Source organism: Nicotiana tabacum, chromosome 3 (assembly GCF_000715075.1).
Source record: "Nicotiana tabacum cultivar K326 chromosome 3, ASM71507v2, whole genome shotgun sequence".
Taxonomy (NCBI): Eukaryota; Viridiplantae; Streptophyta; class Magnoliopsida; order Solanales; family Solanaceae; genus Nicotiana; species Nicotiana tabacum.
This window is the reverse complement of record NC_134082.1, coordinates 153,847,190-153,871,168: the sequence shown is the minus strand read 5'-3', so window position 1 is coordinate 153,871,168 and position 23,979 is coordinate 153,847,190. Positions and strand designations below refer to the sequence as shown.

The window sequence follows — 23,979 nt, the reverse complement described above, 5'->3', positions numbered from 1 at the left end:
ACTTATCTCTCTTTCTAATACCTTCATAGCCTTCTGACCCATGCTAGTGGCTGTAGTCTTCGGAGGCATCGCTAAAAACATAACACATCGTTAGGAACATGAATGCTCATTTTTCACGATCTAAGATAAGAAGAGAGGATAACATCTTATATGTCATGTAGCCTCCTGTCTATAAGTGTGGTGCATGACACACCCATAAACAAGACTATACTAAACACGGTCTGTAGACAACCCTAGGACAGAACTGTTCTGATACCACTTTTGTCACGACCCAAACCGATGGGCCGCGACGGGTGCTTGAGACCTACCTGTATAACACCCCTAAGCATGCGTCTAAGATATGAATCTAAATAACATTTGCTGAATTTCGATAATAACATACAAGAAAGAAACCTGCCTTCAAGGCATAGGTACATATACAGGAAGAATACAGTGGGCGAGCCGGCAAGGCTGCTATAGACAAATATACATCCAAAACTGAAAGCTAACAAGGCCACATACAACCCAACTAGACATACTATCCACAGACCTCTAATAGAAACATAACTGTACAAAGATGGGACTGAGCCACGTCATACCTATATATATATATATATATACAAACGTATCGCACTAAAATTAAAAGTAGCTCCGGATCAAAAGGAGCACGCTAACTCTCACTGATCAGGGATCCTAAGAAGGGGGACCGTCAGCTAGCATACCTGAACCTACAGGCATGAAATGCAGGCCCCGTGAAATAGGGCGTTAGTACGAAAAATGTACTGAGTATGTAAGGCATAAAAATTAGTACATAACAGACATAGATGAAACATGGAATATAGAAACATGTCTTTAAATCTGAGTAACTTTGTAAATTCTAAAACATTTATAACGTTATGCACATGCGTATAAATGTCATGTCATACATAGATATGGGTGTACATATTATCATCAAGCCATTGAGGGCATCCCATCATATCATCTGGATAACTCTGTAAATCATAAATTACTTTTAGAGTCATGCATATGCGTATGAATGTCATGTCGTGCATAGGTACATGTTTCATAACATCATAAGCCTCTGAGGGTATCCCATCATATCATATCGGCCTCTGTGGCCAAAATCATCAATGTATACCAGCTGATCAGGTGGTCATGTGTATATAATGTCGTAACCATTTCCCATATCCCATACACATATATTTACATATATATATGCGTATATAATGTCATCTGGTCATGGGTCAATGCACATGTATAAATGAGTGAAATACATGAAAAATACGTAATAATCTCAATATTCCTTCCGGATAAACTTTTTGAACAGTGTATTATTCTCAGACCCATGAACAGAAGATAATAATATTTTTCATGGGGAATCAAGAATATAGACACCCCTACTATTTCTATGAATAGAGTAATTTATGGAAACTGTGCGTTTACTCGTTTCTTCAGTATAATTGGACCATGCCAAAAGAAAGAAGGGAGGACCTTAACATACATGTTCCCGAAATTATTTGAACGAATCTAGTTCTAGTAAATATGGACGAAACTCTGCTTTGAAACTCTCGAAATTCAGAAACGAACTTGGTAGCTCGTTGAAAATGAAACTTTGGCTAAAATTGAATTGATGAACGAACAATTATTCTGCTTTCACATTTTTGGAAGAAAGGTTGGCTAAGGAGTTGAATTGAATGCTTGAAATTTTTGAAAATCATTCTGCTTTCTCACGTTGTTGGTTTAAAAACCAAAAGCAGAATGTTTGGATAATAATCACAAGAGTCTTCCTTTCATAAGACTTGTAAACTAGGCTTTTAAAACTTTTATCACACATATAAAGGTGAACAATGACTTGCCTTAGACTAAAAGGGGGATGCCACTTTTGTCTTTGGGGGAGGGGGGGGGGGCAGGGGTGATTTTGTTAATTTTTATCCACTTATTAGTTAACTGGGTAATATTTCATTATCCGGTATTAATTAATTACCTGCATAATTTAAAAATTACCACAAATTTCTTAAAGTTCTATTTATTTTTATAATACTTTATATATATATTATATATTATACTACCGTGGTCATATGGTACCTTGCATGTTACTAGTTCATAATTATCGGGTATTATCGCTCGACCCGTATTTTATTCCAAATTGGCCACTTTCAATGAAATTCGTTTTCTCTAATCCGTGTACCCCTTTATCCTTCATAACATTGATTTAGTGCTTGTTATAAATAGCGTAAGTACGTTAACATCAAGATGATCTCATCCCCGAGTCTACGTCGATTAACTAAAAACAAAATTTTAACGTACGAAAACGCAAGATGTAACAAGAGGGACATACCCTTATGTCCCTATCCAAGTTATGAGGCAAGCAGGTAGGAAACAAGTTGTACCCAGGGTTGCCAAGATGATCCATTTCAGGGTAGACTTTCAAGACGACGACGTTCCTTACAAGTGCCAAGCCCAGCACATGTGGCACTACAAAATAATTGTGGAAAAGAATACCGTCGAGCCAGACAAGTATCATGCAGGGTGTGAGCCTCTCTACCCAGCGTGGTTGGAGGACAATCTGAAAGGGATGGTGATGCCAAGAACTGGTTGAGGGAATAGGATCATAGACGAGGAAGCTGAGGCTCAAGTCAAATACAACAGGTTGCGCAAGAGGGTCCACGACTCTGAGAATGAGCATCGGGAAATACATGAAAGGAATGTGAGTTTGATTGAAGAATGGATAGAGATGACAGTCACTTCCAACAGGAAACAGGAATATCTGGAGCGAGGAATAGTAGAGCTGGAAGGCAAAGTCATAAAGAGGATCGAGGATTGCTAGAACGTTGAAGGAGCTGAAGGAGGATATCTGGCCAGAGCCTACTTGCTGCTGGGTCTGCGCGAGCTGGGGGATCTATATGATGGAGTCAGGAAGATTGAATCTATGGAAGGTCTTTCTGGGACCAAATAGGCTAGATTTACTTGCTTTCCTGAAATGTAATAAGGCTAAGTGCTAGTATTGACTTATTTTTATTATCTTAGTATCATTTTGTGATTCATCTATTTTTATATTATGAAATGAAGCATTTATTGGCATTTAAATTTCTCCAAATTTATTTATCGCTAGTCCTACCTCGGGCACAACGATGTTCCCAAAGTAGGACACGAATTTACATTTCCGCAATATGTGTTTAAATACTGCAAACATTTCAGGACCCTCGCTGACTTGTTACCTTTTTTTTTTGCTTATTTTGATTATTCCCATACCATTAGGTTGGTTCACTCATACTGGCCTCGTCAGCATACCACACCAGATCTAGAGGCCCTCCACCACCTCCTCCTCCAAGCAACACAAAAGGCAGAGAAAAAGCGAAAATGAACGACTTAAGTGGTATCCGAAAGTAGAATGTTAAGAATGCAGAAACCTCAGATGGCCGTAGTACTCCGGCCCCAAATGATCTAGTCCTGAGATTGGAACAAAAGATATTGGAACTGCAAGGAGAACTTGAGCATGTTCGCAACTTGTCAAACTTATCACTCACCCTAAATGTCCCCAACATCCACCAACAAAACACAAAGAACCCAACACCTCCCTAGAATGCACAAAACCAACATCCACAAAATCCTCCCGCACCAAATCAATATGCAAATCCACCCCAAAATCTCAATCCATTGCCAATATTGACTCCGCCACAACATCACCATCAACCAACTCAGTACCCACCAACCACCACTTGCCATACTCCCCAAACACACCACAACCCATTACCGATCCCCCAAACTCTACCAATGACCATCATTACACCCAAGTCCTTGGCACCCATCAAAGTAACCCTATATACGTAGAAACCGTACCTCACTCTATCCAACCTATCTCCTATACACCAAAATTCTCAGAAAAGGACCTGCTCATTAAAAACATGGCTGAGAACTCAAGAAGTTGACAATCCGAGTTCAAGGTGTCGAAGGCGGCAAAAGAATAGAAGGTTTGAATTATGAAGACCTATGCATACAGCCGGATGTAGAACTGCCAGAGGGATACAAACCTCCCAAGCTTAAGATATTTGACGGCACAGGTGATCCCAGAGTCCATCTGAGGATCTATTGCAACAAACTTGTCGGGGTCGGGAAAGACGAAAAGATCCGAGTGAAACACTTTATGTGGAGTCTTACCGGGGATGTTTTGTCTTGGTACATCAGCCAAGATCCCAAGAAATGGTCCAATTGGGTAAGTATGGCGTCAGATTTCATGGACTGGTTCAGGTTCAATACATAGAACGCACCGGATGTCTTGTACATTTAGAATCTTAAAAAGAAACTTACTAAGACTTTCCGTGAGTATGCTAATCATTGGAGGTCGGAAGCATCCAAGGGCAGGCCATCTTTGGACGAGGAACAAATGAACAAATTCTTCGTTAGAGCACAGGATCCGCAATATTATGAAAGGTTGATAGTTATCGAAAATCATAAATTCTCTGATATCATCAAACTTGGAGAAAGAATCGAGGAAGAAATCAAGATTGGGATGGTAACGAATTTTGAGGCACTACAGGCTACAAATAAGGCACTACAATCAGGTGGCATTTCAAAGAAGAGAGATGTTGGGGCAGTAATAGTGGCCCAATGCCCGAAATCTCCACTTACATATCAAACACCTCCGCTCACATATCAAACACCTCCACCCACATATCAACCCCCTCAACCCACATGCCAAGCACCACCGACCACATATCAACTCTCATCTCCCAGATATTCCCAACCATCCACTGTCCACCACACCTATAGCTCCCAACCATCCCATTTCCAATCACCTCCAACTCGCCAAAAATTTCCAAGACCAAGACTCAACTTCGACCGCAAGCCACCTAGACAGCACACCGCCATTGCTGATCCCATCGACCAGTTGTATGAAAGGTTGAAAGCCGCGGGTTACGTCACTCCTGTTCCCGTTGTGGCATTAGAAAACCCATCCCAATGGGTCAATCATAACAAAACATATGCTTACCATTCTGGTATGAAGGGGCACACCACTGTTGAGTGCTGAACATTGAAGGACAAGATCCAAACGCTGATTGACAACAAGGTCATACAGGCGAAGGAAGCCACACCTAATGTCCGCAACAACCCCCTCCCTAATCATAAGGTGATGGTGTACATGTGATAGAGACGAATGAAGAATGGGACCCTGAGGGGTCGATTTGGCTTATTCAAGAAGTTGATGACTTTAAAGTTGCAGTCACACTTACTCCTATTGTGGTACATACTCAGTCACCAATCGAGGCTAAGGTAATTGCATCAGTTCCATTCGAGGTGGAGGTGGCTCTGCCTGCAGCCACCCCCTCCATTTGAAGTAGAAGTGGTCACACCTTTCACTATGACAGTATCAATCATACCTCCATTCAACTCAAAAGCAATACCCTGGGATTATGTTGCTGAGGCTCGGCGAAAAGGGAAGGCCAAGGTAGAGGAATTTGACACCGCACAAGGAATGACCAGGACTGGAAGAGTCTATATGCCTGAACACTTGGGAGGATCAAACAAGGATGCCACTACCAGGTGGCCCGTCATTGAGACAGGGCCAGATGACCTGTGGAGGAATGTACAGGCAAAGGAGTATTCCATCGTTGACCATCTGAACAAAACCCCAGCTCAGATATCTATCCTGTCACTGTTGCAAAATTCAGAGGCACATAAGAACGCTTTAATGAAAGTGTTGAGAGGGGCTTATGTACCCAATAACATCACTGGAGGAGAAATAGCCAATATGGTGGGGCAAGTATTGGAAAGTCATAAGATTATCTTCCACAAAGATGAATTACCACCTGAGAGGCTGAATCACAATCGGGCATTGCACATTATAGTGAAATTTTAAGACAAATTCATTGCCAGGGTCTTGGTTGACGGAGGTTCAAGCCTAAATATTTGTCCATTGGACACTCTGAAAAAGTTGGACAAAGGTTTCCATGAAATACGGGTAGGAAGCATGAACGTGAAAGTTTTCGATGGGTCCCAAAGGGCCACGATTGGGGAAATAAATCTTTGCTTGCAGATGGGGCCAACTTGGTTCGACGTCGAGTTTCAGCTGCTTGACATACCAGCCTCATATAATCTTCTGTTGGGCCAGCCATGGATCCATGCCGCTGGAGCCGTGCCTTCCACACTACATCAAGCTATGAAGTTTGAATGGAATCGTCAGGAGGTGATCATTCACGGAGATGGGAGTAACCCCATTTACACTAGTCAAACCATCCCGGCTATTGGACATAAAAGAAGGCTAGGAGGGGAAACCTATCATCACATTGAACGGGTCAGTGCCAACGAAAAGGATAAATGGTGGAGCACTAAAATAGAAAGCATGTTGGCTTGGTCTAGATATGAAATCGACAAAGGATTGGGAAAGAACCTCCAAGGTATCACCAAACCAATACAGCTAAAAAATCATGGTACCACCTTTGGGCTCGGATACCAGTACATATGGCAATAGTATAGAAATTGGTCACCTCTATGGCGTGGACCATACTACCCTCTCGAACAACTAGTGCCACGGTTGGAACAAGCTTTTCACCAAGCTGATATGATATGGGGGACTGCAGAAGAGGAAGCACTAGCTGGGTTAAAGAATTTTTTCTTGGAGGATGAGGACATGAACTGCAGTGCCATAATTGAGGAGGAGGAGGAAGAAGGCCTCACCATTCAGACCATAAAAAAGGGAACTATTCTCAGGAATTGAACCCCTACACCATCTCGAGCCCGCCAAGTCCCTAGGTAGTTTGGCAGATTTTACTTCTATAGCCATTCTAGGCAATTAAGATTTCTCATAATTTTGTTTTAAGATTTACTTGTTTCAAAATAAATGCTCGATTCATCGAGCCGTACTTTGTTCAGATGATTTTTCAGTTTTAATCAAACGCATTTGCTCTTTATTATTCACTACTATCTTTACACCTTTCCTTTCTACAACATTATTATTTCTTTTCTTGATGAACCAGTGACTGTGATATGTAATGAGGCAACACAACATGAGAATAGTGATTCAGATGAAGAAGATGAGATACCCGAGGAAATTGTCACGGAGGTTGAAAACTTTGAGAATAAGCCTAAGTCCAATCTGGACGAGGCTGAAGCAGTAAATTTGGGAGACGTCGAGACCGACAAGGAGACTCACATCATCATTCACTTGTCACCAACAGAGAAGGAAGAGTACATTCATTTCCTAAAAGAGTATGAGGATATATTCGCACGGTCATATGATGACATGACCGGCTTGAACACGTCTATAGTGGCTCACAAGTTGCCTACTAATCCTATGTGTTCGCCAGCCAAGCAGAAACTCCGAAAGTTCAAACCAGATATGAGCCTGAAAATCAAGGAGGAAGTTACCAAGCAGATCAAAGCCAAAGTTCTCCGTGTGGTTGAGTACCCAACTTGGTTAGTAAACATTGTGCCAGTTCCGAAGAAGGATAGGAAGGTTAGAGTATGGGTTGACTACCCGGATTTAAACAGAGCAAGTCCCAAGGACGACTTCCCACTGCCAAATATACACATCTTGATCGATAATTGCGCCAAACATAGACCCTAATCCTTTGTAGATTGCTTCGCGGGTTATCACTCTAATCCTTTATGATATCGAGGCCGTCATTCCAGCCGAGGTAGAGTGGATAAGAAGTCACTATGAACAATTGGCCCTCATCAATAGAAAAAGGATGAACGTAGTGTGTCATGGCCAACTTTATAAAAATAGAATGTCCAGAGCTTTCAACAAAAGGGTCAAACCACGACAATTCACACCAGGTCAGTTGATGCTGAAGAAGATCTTCCCACATCAAGATGAAGCCAAAGGGAAATTCTCTCCCAACTGGCAAGGTCCGTGTTGGTACCCAATTTTTCCCTAAATATTTTCAATATGCAAAATACCTTCAAAATAACATATATATGCATATATGAGCATGTCCAAGTATTTTATTATTCTTTTCATATTTTTAAAGGTTTAAATTGATTTATTTTTTCTCCATTTTATCCATAAAATCCACAATAATTATTTCCAAAATTATTGTTTTGATAACTCATCTATGGTATTTCTATATTTATGCCAAAATATGGTTAAGGTAATTTTTTAATATATTTTTACAATTTTATTTGGTATTTTAAAGCTAAAATGCACATAATTGCAATATTAGCCATTTTTAAGGTTTAATTGTGTTATATATATAAAATCAGATTTTGTATTTTTAAATTATTAATTGGGTATTATAAATCACTTTAGTACTTTCAATTTATTTTATAAACTATTTACTATTTGTTATAAAATAAAAAAAGGAAAAACTGGCTATTTAAATAATAGCCCCTTTTGTATTTCAATTCTAGCCCAAATTGGACCCCAATTCCCCAACCCAATTTTAATTTAAACCTGACCCACACCCTATAAATCATACCCATACCCGGATCCCCACCTACCCTCTCTAATCTCGACCGTTGTTCTCCCAGATCAACGGTCCACGTTTCCCCTTACCAAATTAAACTCAAACGACTCCCTAACCTAATTCATTTCCTACCAACTCGCCGCCCTTGAATCCCCTTTCCTCTCCAATTCTCTCTGCAACCTCACTCAAACCCTAGCCGTCGCCACCCAAACTAACCCTAATCCCCTTCGATCCTCACCCAATCCATGGACTCCCATGGTTGTTTGGGACGTGTACTTGTCTCCTACATCCCCTGGTGGCCTGATTTTGTCATTTCATGGAAAGATATCGAAGAGATCTAGTCCATACCTTGCTCGAACTTCTATCCATGGCCATTTGAGTCAGATCCATGGCTTTTCCGGCTAGATCAGTAACTTTTCAAAGTTTTCTCACTTTTCTGGGTTCTCAGAAACACTAACTTTAAAGACTTTTCGATTTTTTATCAGATCTGTCTTAGATATGTGTATGTTATGAACCTCTTGGTGTTTTTCTCAGGATTTTACGATTTTTTCAAAGTGACTCTCCATTTTCGAGATTAGGGTTTCCTCAACCTCTTTTAAAGGGTTTCACCTCTGATTTTCAGCGTTGTCTTATGATTTTACTATGTATAAACGGTTTGTTTATGTTTTCTTCTATCTGGTTCATCGTGTTGATAACCCTAAGTATTTTTGGTTTGTCCGGGGTTCTGGAAGTGTCTTTGTTTATTTTGTATGTATACCTGAGTTCTTACCGCTTTTTAACCCAACTTTGTTAAAACCCTAATTTCTTAAAGTTTTTCTTCACTCATTACTATGAGTTTAAAGGCTCTCTTTACCTGTTTCTGACCTTCTTTACCTGTTAGTTTGGTTTTCCATTCTGGTTCTATGTGTTAGCCATAACTACTTGACTCGTTGATTACCATGTTTCGAGTGGTTCTTTTACCACTGAGCCCTTAGCCTACTCATGTTGCTACTGTATGTTTGTGTTAATCTACTTTGCTTCTTTTGTCAATATGGTTGACCTTGCATGTCTAATACTCCTGTTCATTCTTCCCTATTTATATGTCAAAGTGCAGAATCATAACTCCCTCTTGATTGATCTTGATTTTCTTAAGTTACGGTTGATTGCAAAGGTTTTCTTATAAACCCTTAATTTTAGTTGTTTGTTTGAGTTGATTGATTCCCTTCCTTTATTTGCTGTGATGTTTCACCCCTACTGAATCCTTTCACCAAATTAAGTATATTCTGTACCTAGACTCAATTGTATACTCTATACTTTTACTATCCCTTATATGGTCAAAAATCAATCTTTCTCAAATTGATTTTCTTTACTTAATTATCCCTGTTAGTATCCGTTTGAGCAGTAATTCCTGGATTAAAGGGAAGTACTTGTACTAATTGGATTCTAATGGTGATTACTTCCATAATTGTGTAAAATTTGTTAGTTATGTCATCTTCCTCTGAATCAATGTCTGTTTGTTGCGTTGTCTCATTGCATGTCACAGTCATTGGTTCATCAAGATAAGTAATAGTAATGCTGTATTGGTAAAGTAAGGAGAGAAAACAATAGCAATAAATATTAATTCATAAGAAAAATCAAAAATGCTTTTGATAAATAGAATAATTGTTTTGAACATTGAAGATCTTATTGCAGGAATTAAAAATGCGAAAACAAAAGCATTTAGTAAATAAAATAGTGAGTAATGCTTGTTTTAGCCTTTCTACCCCGAAGCTCGTCGGGCTTTGGTTGTCTTGATGGTCCAATTCTTGAGATGTGCCCCTCTTCTCACAGCCTGTATGGAAGGGCCTTCCTCCCCCTCCTCCTCGAGAATAACACAATAGTCCATATCACTGTCCTCTCGAAACAAGTTCTTCACTTATGCAAGTGTTTCTTCTTCATCCGACCCATAAATAATGTTGGCCTGTTGGAAGGTCTGCTCCAGATACGGTATTGGCTGCTCTAGCGGGTAGAAAGGACCGCGCCATGATAGCGACCAGTTATTGAATTCTTCCCAGGTGTAATCATATCCCAGACTGAAAGTAGTGCCATGTTTCTTGAGTTTTATGGGTTTAGAGATTCCTTGGAGGTTCTTGCCTTTAATGGGACTAAGAGGAGGAGTGGGTGGAGGGCACCTGGATCTTGTGAAGTAAGATGATGATGCCATAATTGTGCAAAACCTTTACTTGTTACTTTATTTTCTACTCGTTTTCAAAGCTATAAATACACTACCCTCTCTTCTTTAAACACACGAACAACTAGTTCAGAACACACATATACACATTCAAACTCTCTTTTCTTTCTCTACTACTTGTGGTACTACCTTGTCTAGCTAGCTGAAAGACAAAGCTAGACTGTGGAAACTCTGATTACTTTACTTTTTCTGCACTTTGCTCCTTCAACTGGTATGTTCTTAGTTTAAATCTGAAACTCAACTCTATGTGTTCCCTTGTTTGTCAATCCTTGTCTCTTTCTACACTAACTTAATGGCTCATGGTGTTAAATTGTAATTTTTGTTTACTGCTTTACTCAACATGCTTAAAATCCTGCCCTCCTTTGTTCAAATGAGATCATCATGTTTACTTGTTCCTGATTATGTTCCTCAACTAGCATGTCTCCTAATGTACTTGATTCATGATTAATTATGTATTTCTGATTTGGGTCCTCTATGTCCCCAACCCCTATTTCCCTGTTTGTAACTGCTGAAGTTGTACTGCTCTTTGGACTTGTTCTGGTATGTTTTGTTGTTGATCCTATCCCCCGCCCCTTTCAAAACTGTCTTCCCTAAGTAACACTTCTGTTGCTGTTGAAAATTTATTTCAAACTAATCATTTTCCAAACTGTTTTCTAAAACAAACACCTTTTCAAACATGTGTTCTACACTTCCACTATACTCTTAGATCATTAGGTTCTGCCCTTTTGTGTGAGCCTTGCTTTGGGACCCTTGAGATCCCTCCAAACCTGGACACATAAGAGTTGGCCCTTCCACACTGCACTCACTCTGTTTGGTTATGCAATCTGGGTGTGAGCACTACCCGGGATCCCTTGAGGTCCTTAGGGAACTCTGACACACCCAGATATGAGAAAGGCTATGGAACAATATTGACATTTGAGGTATTTTATTACATAACTCAGAGAAGAAGTCAGAATCAAGCTTCCTATAATTGTAACTTCTTATTTTGCATTTCTCATATATCTCAATCACATGGTCTGTAATAATTTGTACACAAGTATTGGGGTGGCCAGTGAAAAGGGATAGGGTAAATATGCATGTTAAGGGTAGAAAACGTGTTATTAGGTTTATGTTCCTAATTGTGCAATAGAAACCATGCTTAGGGTTCATGCATGCATTAGAAATCATGCTCTTAGGTCTCATGTTTGTTGTTTTAGCATGTGCACCTTTACAACATCATGTTTTAAAATCTACTAATAATTAGCACTTTATTATTATCTGCATTCCTGTCATGTGCAATCAAAAATCCTGCTCTTAGGAAAATTCTGCATTCCTGCCATGTGCACTTATAAATTCTGCTCTTAGGAAATTTTGCATTCCTGGCATGCGCATTTAGAAATCCTGCTCTTAGGAAATTTTGCATTCCTGGATACCATATTTTAGGATCTTATTTGCACTTACACTTAGTGTAAATTGCTGATTATAAAAGAGGTAAAACAGCTTCACACTTGATTATCCCGTTTAAAATAACTGGTAATAATCTCTGCAACTAGAACAACATGCTCTAAGGGTAAAATAAGCTCCGAACCATCTTTTAATAATTCTGAATAACTGCTGCATCTCGTTTTACGCCTAGACAAGCCTTAGGTAATAACTTAAACTGGAACTGCCTTTGTTTAATTATCAACTGCTAAAATCAGTAGGTAAAAATGATTCGGACTTCTTTTCTGAGTTATCTAATAAATATGGTTCTGATGTTACCACTTAAATACCATGCTTTAGGATTTTAAATTCAGACCTTAATTGTTTATAAGTCATGCTGTCTATGTGCATTATTTGTGGAGGTATAAATGAGCCTTTTGCTCGTTTTCTATGTTTTTCCCTTTTAAATGCAGTCCTACTTATTTTTTATGTCGCCTTAGCATTTTGCCTTTAAACCTGAGGGTCTGCCTAGAACCTCCTTATAGGATAGGAGTCCTAAATTCCTCCGGGACTGATAGGAAGGGAAGGGTACCAGCATGCAATAAGAGTCGAGATCAATCTTCGCTCTAATTAAATTCACAGGGTGGGAAAGGGTAGATATGGATATGATGACCGGTGCGCTAATACTCGTGTAACCCCTCTCTTTGAGGAGTGTCATACCGGGTATTGCATTGATGTGATCCATATTACAAACAAACCTAGGACACCCCATTTACATTCATAAGCATGCTTTCTATTGTAATTCTTTTCAAAAGTTTGCCTTTCGCTAATTGTTTTCACACACTTGTGTATTTAAACTCAAATCCCCTACTATTTGAGCCATACTTTTTTATTTGCTAATTGTACAAATTCACAAAAACTGTCTGGCCAGGAACCACACTAGTGGATCCTGAGGGGTGCCTAACACTTTCCCCTTAGGATAATTTCAAGTCCTTACCCTATCTCTGGTTGCTAAAAGGTAGTTGTAGATGAACCTTATAGGTGCCCTAACGCACCTTAAAATCGTTAGGCGGCGACTCTTCAAAAATACAAACCCCTTTTCCCAAAAAGAAAGAGTTGTCCCTTACCAATATGTCATGAACCCGATTTCCGCGAAAGGAAAAAGGGGGCGCGACAGTATGGCGACTCTGCTGGGTATTTTTAGGCTTTTACCACTTCAGATTGTTCTTGTGAATTTGTACCTCCCTATGTGCAATTACTTGTTTAATTTCTTTAAGCATTTAATTTCTTCTTCAAAAGAAAAACTGACACATCTTTTTGTTTCCTTCCTTTAACTACTGTAAATTATGAAACTACTGTATTTATCGCTTTCTTAATGTGCAAATACATGACAACATGCTTTTAATATTGCATAATCATGCTTAACATCATACTCCACTCGTGCCAAACAAATACTATAGCAACGCTTGATGAGTGGTTGTGCTCTTCCTATATCATTACCCCTAAATTCGGAAAGGCGTATTTGTGGTAAAACTAGTCAATCAGCGGTGCAGTCAACAGTTCTGTGCCTTCCCCCTTGTGTTTTCCTCTCAAGGGTACCAGTCTAAAATTCCATAGAAACCTTACTCTGTTTAAATTATGCATGCATCATGGTCAAACCTAGTCGGGTCAGTTATGTTGTCCACATAACGATCCTTTAAGATAGCCTTGTCCAAAAGTCCACTGGGTTTCCCTAAACCCAAACGGACATTATCACTTTCTGTGCATTTATTTGGAGAACTAAATGCTTCATACTAATTGTTGATATTAAATAGTCGAGTCTGGTGGGGGTAAGGGCCTAACCTTGTTTAACTTGCAAAAAATGAGGCACAAGGTCCCCAGTTTCGGTATGATTAGCACGCCCCCGCTCTTGCTAGACTGGTGGAGGAGTCTTCCATCAAATGACCAAATCAATGAGTGGAAAGATAAGGCCGCCAAAGCTAGCAAAAAGTTGGAATATCTGGAATACAGTCTGCTGGAATTGGAAGGAAAAGTCAGGAAGAGAGTCACCGACTGCCAGAACACTGAGCGAAATGAAGGAGAACACCTGACAAAGGCATTTTTACTGGTGAACCTACGCGAACTAGAGGATTGATCAATAAGAGCATTCAACCTGAGGAAGGTCCTTCTGGGACCAAATAGATAAGAATTTACTTTTTCGCTCTATGAATGTAATAAGGCCAATGGCCATTAGTGACTTTTATTACTTGCTTATTTAGTGTCATTTTGGGATTTGCCTATCGTTATCAATAAAATGAGGCATTTAGCATTCTAAGTTCTCCAAATCAATTTGTTGCTAGGCCTACCTCAGGCACAAAGAGGTTCCCAAGTTAGGGCACACTTTACATTCCCGCACTATGTGTTTAAATATCGCAATACTTTTTATAATCCTCACTGACGTTATTACCTTTTGTTTTTATTTTTCCCCTCCCCAAAGGTTAGTTTGTGCACTGTGGAATCATCATCTTACTTCACAAGATCCAGAGGCCCTCCACCCACTCCTCCTCTTAGTCCCATTAAAGGCAAGAACCTCCAAGGAATCTCTAAACCCATAAAACTCAAGAAACATGGCACTACTTTTGGTCTGGTATATGATTACACCTGGGAAGAATTCAATAACTGGTCACCAATATGGCGCGGTCCTTACTACCTGCTAGAGCAGCCAATACCGCATCACGAGCAGACCTTCCAACATGCCGACATTATTTATGGGTCGGATGAAGAAAAGAACTTGTAGCAGTGAAGAACTTGTTTCTAGAGGATAGTGATATGGAGTGTTGTGTTATTCTCGAGGAGGAGGGGGAGGAAGGCCCTTCCATACAGGCTGTGAGAAGAGGGGCACATCTCAAGAATTGGACCATCAAGACAACCAAAGCCTGATGAGCTTCGGGTTAGCAAGGCTAAAACAAGCATTACTCACTATTTTATTTACTAAATGATTTTCTTTTCGCATTTTTAATTCCCACAATAAAATCTTCAATGTTCAAAACAGTTGTTCCATTTATCAAAAGCATTTTCGATTTTTCTTATGAATTAATATTTATTGCTATCGTTTTCTCTCCTTACTTTACCAATACAGCTTTACTATTACTTATCTTGATTAACCAACGACTATGACATGCAATGAGACAACGCAACAAACGGACATTGATTCAGAGGAAGATGACATACCTGATGAGATTGTCGAAGAAGTTTAGAACTTTGAGAACAGACCTAAGTCCAACCTGGACGAGACCGAAGTTGTCAACCTGGGAGATACAGAAAACATCAAGGAAACACGAATCAGCATTCACCTATAGCCATTAGAGAAGAAAGAATATACAGAATTTCTGAAAGAATATGAGGACATATTCGCCTTGTCGTATGATGACATGACTAGTCTGAGTATGCCAATTGTGGCTCACAAACTTCCAACCGATCCAATATGTCCACCGGTAAAGCAAAAGCTCAGAAAGTTCAAGCCTGATATGAGTTTGAAAATTAAGGAAGAATTCAACAAGCAGATCAAAGATAAGGTTCTCAGGGTAGTAGAATACCCGACATGGTTAGCCAACATTGTGCCAGTACCAAAGAAGGATGGGAAAGTCAGAGTCTTTGTTGACTACCGGGACCTCAACCGGGCCAGTCCGAAAGACGACTTCCCTTTGCCAAATATACACATCTTGATTGACAATTGCGCCAAGCATAAGCTACATTCGTTCATAGATTGCTTCGCTGGTTATCATCAAATTTGGATGGATGAGGAAGATGCTGAGAAAACGGCTTTCATTACGCCATGGGGAGTATACTATTACAAGATGATACCGTTCGACCTAAAGAATGCAGGGTCACCTACATGAGGGCCATGACTACCATTTTCCATGATATGTGTTGATACCCAATTTTTCCCTATGTATTTCTTTTACATGCAAATACTTTCAAATATCATATACATACATATATAAGTATGCCCAAGTGCTTTAGTATTTTTTCAATTTTTTTAAAGATTTTTTAAATTAATTTATTGCTCAATAATTATTCCCAAAATTAGCACTTTGGTGAATAACTTATTTTATTCTCATAGTTATACCAAAAAATAGGCAGGATATTTTTCATATATTTTTACAAATTAATTTGGTATTTTAAAAGCTAAATTGCATATAATTGTAATTTTAGCCTGCTTTAAGATTTAATAGCATTTTACAATTATGAAACTGGTTCCAATATTTTTAAATTAATATTTATATACTATTAACGGATCCAGTGCTTTTAATTTGCTTTCAAAATTATTTTTTACTATTTTTATAAAATAAAAAGTGAAAACTGGCTATTTAAATTTTGGCCTCAGTTCGTTTCAATTGTAGCCCCATTACATTTCGATTTTAGCCTAAAATTGACCCAATTTCAAACTCAAATTCGGACCAGCCCAATTTCTTTTGACCCAACCCCTAACCCAACTCAAACGACCCAACCCGGTTCCCCATCTACCTTCTTAAATCTAGGCCGTTGATCATTCGGATCAACGACCACTATTCGCCCTACCATAATTAAACACAGGTGACTACCGTAATCCCTCATTCTCACCTGGCCGGCCACCTTTGAATCCCAAACCCTCTCAAATCCTCTCAAAAACTCACCGAAACCCTAGCCTCCTCCTACCCCCTTTTCAACCACCTGTCACCGGAATCCATGGCTTCTTAGGCCATGGATAGTTGGTACTCACCTATATTCACCAGTAAGCCAGGGTTGTTCGAAGCTTCGAGGCCTGACCTCGACGATTCCCTCTCCGATTCCCTCTCCGATCTTCTCAGACCATTGATTTCATGGCTCCTCCGACCATGCTCCGGCATATTCAAGACTCAGGAGCCTAATTCTTGACCTCTCCGACTCAAGATTGGACCTGTTTCTAAGCCTTTCTCATTTCTAGGGTTTCTCCAAAACCCTAAGCTATTCAAGGTCCTTTCACCGTTATTTTCTTAGATCTATACTGTATCTATGCTTTTCTTGCCATCTAAAGTGTTTTCCCCAAAAGTTTCTTTTCAAAATCGTTTCTCTTTTTTGGGAAAAATCTTTCTGATTTTTCTTCTTCTTTACTTTATGTGTGTTTGTCCATACCCTGCTGGTGTGATTACTCTTTATTACGCATGTACTGTCTTCTACCTTTTCTTTTCTGCTATGCATGTTAATCCCTGCTTAGTTTTCTTTACTCTTTTACTATGTGTGTTTACCGTTAATTTATTTGATCTTGTTTAATGGACTCTGTTCATGTTCTTACATGCTTCATCTACTTGTGTTCATGTTTGTATTATCTCCTTCTTCTGAACTTGTTTAGCTTCCGAGTTTTCTTAAATATGTTCTTCATGATTTTTCTTCCTTTGTCATTCAAACATGCAATCATGTCTGTTTTGTTGAGACTCTAAAACAAATGACTTGCTTTCTCACTTCCATGTCTGATTCAGTTTTGAAACCCTAGGATTTGGGGGGTTTCCTTTGACGACTTTGATTTTTGTGTTTGAGTTAAGGCTCCACTTTGGGACCCTGAACTCTCAGACTCACTATGAGTCTTCAAATTGAACCTGTATCTTTTTGCTTATGATTCTGAACTTCTCTTCGATTAAACTCTCTTCTAAATAATTTGACAGCCTCTTCTTGATTCACATATTTGTGTGCTTTATATATGAGAACTCTTCTTTCAAAAGGTTTTGCCAACTACTAATTGATTCCGAATTCCTTTAATGGTGTTTACTTGATTGTTACTGATTTTCCCTAATTGAATCTTTCTTTACCCTTTTTCTGACTTGATTCATTCGAACAAAGCTTGCAGCTTTGATTTTACTGGCTGTTTGATTGATTCCCTTTCCTTATTTTTCACAAACCATGTACCATTGGACTTTTGCCTTAAATAAACCCTGTGTATTTACCCTTATTATGTTACTTTGGAAAAGGTTTTAATCAAATTCTTTCCTTAATTGTCTTATGCCCGTTCGAAATAAGAATCCCTTAACCAAAGGGAGACTTTATGTGATTGATCGCAAACTATTTCCTTACCTTTTCTTACTTGTTTTCTGCACTATAAAAGGGGACTACCCTTCTGCACTTGAACACACTTTGAATTGCATACTCTTACACACACACACTCTCAATTACAATACTCTTTCAATTTTTTGCTCTCTTCTGAGATCTTTTGTGCTGCTTGCTTGCAATTTGGCTTACAAGACTTCTGCTTTCACTTATTTGTTTCCCTGAAACTGGTATGTCCTAATTTTGATTCCAGCGCCATCCCAATATGTTTACTTTACAGTTGCTACACTCTTGGCTACTTTCCTGTTCATGTTCTGTATTGAATATGCTACTCTCTCTTTGCATCTGCTGTTTGTTGTGAATTCCCCATACCCCTACTCCCTTCTATGTGTTTGAGTTAAGGTTTATGGCCTGGCAGTATCCAAATTGTTGCTCAGGTCTGAACCTAATCCTCAATGGATCTTAACTCCCAAAATGTGGCCTAGTAGACTAGTTAGGGTGTGCCAGCAGTCCTTATTGTTGGGTATGACCACCAGTTTACGCTGGACTTCCCCTAATTCCCCTCTATTGCACTTGCACTTACTCCTAGCCTCTAAGTTCTGCCCCCCTCCTATAAGCCTTGCCTTGGGACTTTGAGTTCCCTCTGAGCTTGGACATTTGAGGGCTGGCCCTTCCACACTACACTATAATCTGATTCTACAATGATATTTGGGGGTGTAAGCATTGCCTGGACTTCTTGAAGCTCCTTGGAACTTTGACACGTCCCAAATAAGAGAAAGGCTTTGGAAATCTGATCTTTGGAAGTTGGTTTATTTTATATTTCAGACCTAGGGTCTGAATTAGGCTCTCCTTAGTTGGAATCTTTTATTTCTGATATATTTATTATCTTTTTCTTATTCATTCTGGTTTGTAATAATCTTGTAATAAACTGCTGGGGTTTTAGTGAAAAATGGAGGGTCAGTCCTGCATGCAAAGGGGTAGATACCATATTCATAGGGAATTACTATACTTCTGAAATTCTGCATCTCATGTAGATACCATGTTTATAGGGAATTCCTATACTTCTAAAATTCTGCATTTCATATAGATACCATGTTCATAGGTTTTTCTGCACTTCATATAGATACCATATCTATAAGTCGTTTTTGAAATTCTGCATATCATATAGGTAATATGCCTATAGGACTTCATGCATTTTGCATATGCATCTGTCACTAGGCAAACCTGTTTATAAGATTTAAATAACTAACTGCATATAGATGACCTGCCTATACGATTTCTGCATGACAATAACAACACTTAAAATCAGTAACGCCTAGAAAGCATGCCTATAGGAGCTGTCAACCAAACCTGAATTGTCAACTCGCTTATAAGCCTAAAATCAGTAGCAATAATGTTTAACACCTGCAGATCTTATGTCCCTGTAATTGACAATTCTTTTTTTTTCTGCAATCAGTTTACTTCTTTATTTCTGAAACTAATAGATATCATGCCTATAGGTTCCGTTTAACACCAAGACAAGCTTTAAGGTAAAAACTATAATTGCATCAGTTTTTGATAATTACAACCAGCAGGCAGGCCTAATTTGGACTTCTTATCTGAAAATATGTGATAACTCAGCCTGCCTTAATGTTTAAGTTTAATTCAGACCTAATCAGTACGTGTAAGACATGCTAAACTATATGATTTTCTCTGATTTAAGGAGGTTTATTTGAGCCATATCTGCTTACTTGCTTTCCCAATACTTGTTGCATATGTTTTGAATGTCGCCTTAGAATTTTATCCTTTTTAAAAAATTACAAAAGCCCCAGCTCCCTCCCCTTTAGGATTAGTAGTCCTATATGCCTCCGGGACTGATAGGATTGGGACGGGTAATAGCATGCAATAAGTAACGATACTATTCCGCACTTTAATACCTTAACGGGGTGGGAAGGGTAGATATGGAGATGATGACCCCTCTTTTTTGAGGAGTGATTGCTGGGTATTGCATTGAAGTGATCCATATTAATCGTAAACCTAGGACCCCCTCCCCTTATTTGCTTTCATCTCTTCTAGTGAAACCATTCAAATCTTTTTTTTCATAAATTTCTATCCTCTCTACTTACCTTCAAAAGTTTTCAACCTAATTGCAATATTGTATGCAAGTCCTTATTTGAGCCTTGATTGTTTGCTTGTAAAGTCACAATTGTAACATGGTCGGGACCACACTAGTGGATCTTGAGGGGTGCCTAACACCTTCCCCTCGAGATAATTTCTAGCCCTTACCCGAACTCTGATTTTTTCCAACTCAAACCTTTCTTAAAGTGTCCTAATGCACTATAATCATTAGGTGGCGACTCTTCAAAATTCCAAAACCCAATTCTCGAAAGGGAATAGAGTTGTCCTCCCAATGTCGTATACCCGATTTCGACCCATACAAAAGGGGGCGTCGACAACATGGCGACTCTGCTAGGGAACTTCTTTAGGCATTTACCATTGCATATTGCTTGTGACTTTACTATCTCATTAATTGCTTTATTTACTGTCTTTTATTCTTTCACTACGAAACTGAGTTGGCTCTTCATGTCTTTTCTTTCCTTTAACTGCTTTCCTTTACTGCTTTATTTCAATACTGTTGTGATTACTGCAATTATTGTAATCATTTATCTTATGAACGTGGAAATATATGTCAATTTGTTTCATTCTTGTAAACTGCATCTTCAACATCATATTCCACTCGTGCCAAACAAATACGATAGCAACACTTATAATGAGTGGTTGCACTCTTCCAATATTATCACCCTTTAAATTTGGCAAAGGCGTATTTGCGGTAAAACCAGTCGATCAACGGTGTAGTCGACGTGCCTTTCCCTTTTGAGTTGTCCGCTCAAGGGTACATGTCTAATACCCCAATAGAAACCTTACTTTATTTAACTGTGCATGCATCATGGTCAAACCTAGCCGAGTCAAATATGTTGTCCACATAATGACTCATTAAGATAGCCTTGTCTGAAGTCCACTAGGTTTCCTTGAAACCCAAATGGATACCACCATATTCTGTACATTTATTTGGAGAACTAAATGCTCTTTATGCTGATTATTGGTATTAAATAGTCGAGTCCGGTGGGGGTGAGGTCTTAACCCTTTTGTTTTGCAGAAAATGAATGACAAAGTTCCTGAATTCGGTATGGTAAACATACCTTCACTCTTGCAGACTTGGTGGAGAAACCTCCCATCGAGCAACCAAATCAACGAATGGAAAGAGAGGGTCACCAAGGCTAGTGAGAAGCTACCTGGAGTACAGCTTGCTGGAATTGGGAGGGAAAGTGAGGAAAAGATTCATCGATTGTCAAAATGTTGAGGAAGGCAAAGGAGAACGTCTGGCGATAACATTTTTACTGGAAAATCTACGCGAGCTGGAGGACTTGATCAACGAGAACATTCAACCTAAAGAAGGTCCTTTTGGGACCAAGTAGTTAGGAGTCTTTCTTTTCGCTTTTAATGTAATAAGGCCAATGACCATTAGTGATATTTTTACTTTCCGCTATTTTAGTGTCGTTTTGGGATTTGTCTTATTTTTGTCAATAAAATGAGGCATTTAGCATTATAAGTTCTCCAAAATAACTTGTCGCTAGGCCTACCTCGGGCACAATGAGGCACCCAAATTAGGACACAATTTATATTCTTGCACAATATGTTTAAATATTGCAACATTTTTTCCTCACAATCCGCACTAACTGTTACCTTTTTTGTTTTTCTTTTCTTTTATTATTCCCCTCCCCAAAGGTTAGTTCGTTTCTGGCACCATCATCATATAGTACAAGATCCAAGGGCCCTCCACCTCCTCCTCCTTCGAGTCCTATCCGGAACAAGAACAAAGGTAGAATGGGAGATTCAAGCGCCAGAAAGGTAATTGAAAGAATTGAGATTCCTCAGGGTACCCCGATTACTAAGGAAACTGCTGCCCAACTTGAGCAGAAATTGTTGAAGTTTCGAGAAGAACTGGACCAAGTTCTGAAATTGGCAAATTTATCATTCTCTCTCACCGCTCCTGATGTCAACTTTCCAAATGCTCAAAAACCCGCACCTCCACAGAACACCCCACAACCACAGATGGAACCCATTCACGCTCAACACTGCAACACATGCCACACTCCAAACAACACTCCACTACTCATTCCTAAACCACTGAACACCACAAACGACCACCTCCACAACACTCCCATCTACGTAGATACAGTACCCCACTACACTCAACCAATCTCAAGTGAACCTGAGTCTGATGACAAGGACTCTCTTATCAGAAACTTGGCAGCAGAACTCAAGAAGTTGACCAGCCGAGTCCAGGGCATGGAAGGAAACAAAGGTATAGAGGGGCTGAATTATGAGGACCTCTGCATTCAGCCAGATGTTGAACTTCCGGAGGGGTACAAACCTCCCAAGTTCGAAATGTTCGATGGCATGGGAGATCCCAGAGTCCATTTGAGGACATATTGTGATAAGCTAGTCGGAGTCGGAAGGAATGAGAAAATCCGTATGAAACTATTCATGAGAAGTCTGAAGGGGGATGCTTTATCCTGGTACATCAGTCAGGACCCCAAGAAATGGACAAGCTGTATAGGTATGGCATCGAATTTCATGGATAGGTTCCGATTCAATACAGAGAATGCACCGGATGTATTCTACATCCAGAATTTGAAGAAGAAGCCAACCAAGACATTCCGCGAGTATGCTACTCGTTGGATATTAGCGGCTGCTAAGGTCAGGCCGGCCTTAGAAGAGGAACAGATGAACAAATTCTTCATCCGGGCTCAGGATCCACAATATTATGAGAGGTTGATGCTAATCGAGGGCCAGAAATTCTCCGATATCATCAAGCTGGGAGAAAGAATTGAGGAAGGCATTAAGAATGGTATGGTTACTAATCTTGAAGCATTACAGGCCACCAACAAGGCTTTACAGTCTGGTGGCACGTCCAAGAAGAAGGATGTGAGTGCCGTGATGGTCGCACAGGGAGCCAAATCACCACTAAAATACCACACTTACCCGTCACCTCCACTTACATATTAGCCTATCCTGAATTACCAAGCACCCGCACCCTCTTACCAAAATCCACCACCCGTTTACCAATCATCTCCACCTCCCACATATCAACCCACTTCACCCAGATACTCTCAACCTGCACCTGTTTACCAAGCTTATAATGCCCAACCCTCTCACTGCCAATCACCTCCCACTCGCCAAAATTTCCCTAGACCCAGACCAAATTTTGACCGCAGACCTCCCAGACAATATACAGCCATCGCTAAGCCAATTGACCAGCTGTATGAGAAACTTAAAACTGCTGGTTACGTCTCCCCTATCCCTGCCATAACTTTAGAAAATCCTTCCCAGTGGGTCAATTCTAATAAGACATGTGCGTACCACTCCGGCATGAAGGGACATACCATTAACGAGTGCCGCTCGTTGAAGGACAAGATTCAAACTCTGATCGACAATAAGGTTATCGTAGCAAAGGAGCCTGCTCCTAATGTCCACAATAACCCTCTGCCTGATCACAAAGGTGGAGACATTCACATGATCGAGATCAAAGATGACTGGGACCCCAAGAGGTCGATATGATTGATTGCTGAGGGCGATGAGCCAAAGAAACCGGCGGTCACGCTTAACCCAATTGTTGTGCAGAATCAGCCCTCCAAGGGCGATGAAGTAAATATGTCTATACCTCTCGAATTTGAAGAACCTTCTTCTGCAAAGGCGCCCGGACCAATTAAAGTTGATTTTCGAGTCCTGAAGGCACCTGCACCTTTCGAAGTTGCTGTGTTACCACCAAGGGTGCCTATTCTTGTAGCAATGTTAGACATAACACCGTTCCACTCAAATGCCATACCATGGGATTACACAGCTGAAGCAAGTAGGAAAAGGAAGACCAAGACGGGAGAAGCAATTGCTGCGCAGGGTATGACC

General features: G+C 39.8%; 1 long non-coding RNA gene across 1 annotated transcript in view; it reads right to left on the bottom strand.

Moving 5' to 3' along the window:
* Positions 1-424: 424 nt before the first annotated feature.
* Positions 425-23,979, bottom strand: part of LOC142175159 (uncharacterized) — a 65,525-nt gene continuing 41,970 nt past the window's right edge. The window contains exons 2-3 of the long non-coding RNA XR_012704341.1: positions 15,247-15,281; positions 425-707 (exon numbers count right to left, since the gene is read on the bottom strand). This is a non-coding gene — a long non-coding RNA (uncharacterized LOC142175159). The remainder of the gene's footprint in view (positions 708-15,246; positions 15,282-23,979) is intronic.